The 4,051-nt window shown below is 43.5% G+C and overlaps 1 pseudogene; it reads left to right on the top strand.

Moving 5' to 3' along the window:
- The first annotated feature begins 2,014 nt into the window (after positions 1 to 2,014).
- Positions 2,015 to 3,641, top strand: LOC114708876 (annotated as a pseudogene).
- Positions 3,642 to 4,051: the final 410 nt, after the last annotated feature.

Here is a 4,051-nt window from a genome sequence, read left to right as displayed (position 1 = left end):
TTGTTGTATGAGTTCATTTCTTTAGTAGGGAGCAAGGAAAGATGAGAGGATACAGAGGGACTGGTGCTAGGAGAGATCCTCTATCCAGCCAAAAGGACTCTAATAATGATGACCACACAGTGGGAGTCTGAAGCAGTTTCATTCCCATCAGACAAAGTATGCCTCCATGGAATTCAAGGATTCTGGGGAAGGGGAGGTCCTGTATCACCAGGAAACAGGCTTATTTAATATGAGACATGTGCTACATGGCAGGGGAAGGGACCTGGATTTTAGGCTCCTTGCAGTGGTCATTGTTTCACTGGTGGAGGTGGGTGGGAGAGACACAGTCAATGTGTGACTGTGTGGCAGCAATGAATCTGCCTTGACTTCTGGGCAACGTGGTGGGATGGGGAGCAACCAGCTTTGCTAAGCCCCTGTTTATTGTTACTATTCTGTTGCACTAAAAGTTTATAAACATGGAATCTTAAGAAAGAAAGAGCATGTCTATCTGGCTTATTTTTGGAGGGTTAAGCGCCCATGGTGGAGGGTCAGAGGCATGGAAGCTAGCTTGAATCTTGAAGGCAAAACCAGACTCTGAAAGTGTCACAAACTCAAACTCAAATAGGAAGCAGGGAGAACAAGGGAAGACTATGCTGATTCCTCTCAAAAACAGTCCCAGTGATGGACTTTTGCCACTAAGGCTCTACCATAGAAAGTTCCCCAACTGTACCATCAACTGTCCTTGTGTGGCCATGTGTTCAAATGACCAGTTTGTATGAGACATCTCTAATCCAAAGTACCACAGGGGTTTTGTTAAATGTCAGATGTGTTGAGTACTTGGTTTCTAGTTTGGGAATTTGTGGAACACATGGATGTGGAGCTAGCTAAAGAATCTGTGTCACTTGGGGGATAGGCAAATTCAAATGCAGGGTCACCAGCCAGCTAACTACCAGCTCTATAGGGAAGAAGATGCTCCCACCACCATGGCTTCAGTGTCTCTTGAAGGCCTGTGTACAAATAAACCCTTCCTCCCTAGAGTTGATTATGGTCTGGGATTTGTTGCCAGTCATGAGAAAAAATATTCAGGGCACTGGTTGTGATACAGAACCTGATCCAAACCCCTGTCAGTTCTGACCAGCCATGATTGGTCAGTTGCTTGTGGTGACATCACAAGGAGGCATTATGAAGAACACTAACAATTCCATGTTAGGCACTCCTGAATTGGGCTCCTGCCTTTGTATCTTGGAGTAGCTGTTGGTTGTCTACAGAGCAAATGGACTTAAATTGGCTCTGATAGACTAGGAATCTCCAATCTACAGGACCTTGCTAGAGTGAGTTTGTCTCCAGGTTCTTGGTTTTGGTCCTAGAGGTTAAGGTTTGCTATTTTATGTTTACATTTATGTTATTGGTTTACATTCTAGGTTTGATTTGTGAATGTCTTATATATTTCTTCATTATTACCCAAATTCCTATTTCAAATTCATTTAGTGTTTATTTTTTTTAAAAAAATTTGGTTTCAATTTTCTTTGTTTAGAACATGTGTCACTGTATACTACCCATAGCAATTTCATTATAACATTCCCATATATGCCTACCAGCAGTTTGGTCAAACTCCACTGCTCTATTTCACTTTTTCCACTCTGAGACAAATACTCTTCTTTTATAAATGCTCAGCCCTCTTCTTGCCCAAATCCACAGGAGAAGAAAATGTCATATATCTGTTTGTGGAGTTTGATTGTTTTATATATTAACTTTAGTTGTAGCTACTTTCCATATAGCAGAACAGTTCAGTGGGCACTGTAAGTAAGGACCCTTCCCTAGAGTCTGAACACACACTATGTTCTTGTTCAGTTTCTTTATATAAATTATCCTCTGGATTTTTCTTGCATTTCTTGGCTCTTAAAGGCACCATTAGGTCATTTGGGATATCTCAGATTTCAAGACAGACAATTCATAGCCATGAACTTCCATCCTAAAACTATATTATTTTTTTCTAGCATTGTGTGCCCCTGAAATTTCCCACAAAATACTGTGACTGACATTGAATTGAACATCATGGCCAGCCCCTGGAATAGGACATCCTTGAATGGATTTCAGAATCTTAACATCTCTAGGTTATGGTGCATTTGGGGAGGTGAAGCTTGCCTACCAACTTCCCACACATGCACAGGTGGCTGTCAAGATCCTTGAGAAACACTACAATGCTCTGGCTCACATCATCTCTGAAGTAAACATCTTTCATCTCTGAAGTAAAAAATCCTACAATCTTTGGAACACAGTAACACAGTTCATTTTTTTTCATGTCATTGACCGACTGACAATGACTTATGTGGTCATGGAGTATGTTGCAGGAAAAGATCTGGAGGTGTTCATCAGGGAGATAGACTATCTAAAGGAGAAGACCACTGGACCAGTATTCCAACAGGTCATGTCAGCAGTGCACTTTCTCCACCAAAGACACATTGTACATTGTGATCTTAAATTAGAGAATATCCTTCTCATTGATGGAGCTGGCCAGGTCAAGCTTTGAGATTTTTAGTATGGCCACTCAGCTTGCAGAGAGCATATGTTGGGGTAGGCCTGTGTCTCCTTGCTCTATTGTACCCCAGAAATCTTGGCAAGGAAACCCTATGATGGACTGGCAGTTAATTTGTGGAACCTGGGCATTGTCCTATGTGTCCTGGTCACTGGGCGCTTTCCATATGTAGAAACCATCCTTAATGCTATGCACAGAATCATCACCACCACAATGTGCCCCATTCCCTACCATTTGTCAAAACCCTGCCACATTATCATTGCATAATTACTCATGTTCCCCTTTTGGTAGAGGCTAACAATATATTAGCTTGTAGACCAACCTTGACTGGACCATATTCAAGAACATGTGCCACCTGCCACTAAGGAAACCCTTCCAAGGGTTGTGGAGACTATGTGCACCATCGGCTCTACCTGTGAATAGACTGTGTCATGCCTGAAACACAGGCAAACAAAGAACAACAACCATAAATATCCTCAAATACCAATGGAGTTGTGGGGATAGCCATGAGCAAGCTAAGTCCTGGCTAAATAGGATCCCTGCAGGTCCCCTTAGCCTCCCTCTCCCCTTGAAGAGGAAAGCTAGTGAACTAGCTCTTCTAATCAGAGGCAAGGGATGCAGAAGCTATGCAATGTTCCACAGATACTCCAGCCTGGAGATGATGCCCTGTTCAGATAACACAGTCCCAAAAGGAGATTTATTGACAGCTGGCATCATCAACCCTGCTACAGGGGACATTGCAGTCAACATGAATTCAATGGATAGCCTGTCTGATGAGTTCTCCCCTGAGCCACCTCTGAATGGGAAACCCATAGGGTTTCTGAACATGGGCCTCTCCACAGAGGAACAACCCACAGGGGCAGACATGCATAGTGACCAGCCCCAGATTGTACCCACAACCTCTGGATCCAGGTCACTCAGGGGCTGGAAGCTGATAAAGAAGTGAATTTCCCATGCACTCAGAGCACTGTGCTGATACTGCCTGCCTACCCCAAGGTGAGACCTGAATCTTTGTGTCAGGGGCTATAAAGAAAAAAGAGGACAGTCGAGTCCTAAGAAGCCCAGTTGATTGGTCCACACACAGGCATTCCTCTGCTGTGTTTTGCCTAAGCTATTTTAATATGCTTTGAAAATGACAAGTTGTAACCACTCAGAAGCCAGTATCTTAGGATGTTGAGCACATTAGATGGTCCAATTCCACTTTCCCCCTCATGGAAATTTGAGTTACAAGAAGATAACATAGCATGGAGTGGGGAAGGGTGGGAAGGGAGGGGAGAGTGTTTGACTAAAAGGGGCACAGATTTAGATGGGAGGGATCAGGAGCAGAACTATGGCACAGCAGGGCACATCAATGCTGAATAAGACCTGTCTCTTCAAAGTCACTTATAGAGGCACATTCATGTTTCATTTTTCTTTCAAGGGGGAAATTGAAATGGCCTGTTGGGGGACCACCAGTGTTGGGTTTCTGTCACAACCTATTGAGGGGTCCCTTGAATGGGCGAGTGAGGAACTGAAAAGTAATTGAAAGAAACCAGC

This window comes from Peromyscus leucopus, unplaced genomic scaffold (assembly GCF_004664715.2).
Source record: "Peromyscus leucopus breed LL Stock unplaced genomic scaffold, UCI_PerLeu_2.1 scaffold_765, whole genome shotgun sequence".
NCBI classification, from domain to species: Eukaryota; Metazoa; Chordata; class Mammalia; order Rodentia; family Cricetidae; genus Peromyscus; species Peromyscus leucopus.
Note: the sequence above shows the minus strand (reverse complement) of the source record. Positions and strands in the feature narration are given on the sequence as shown.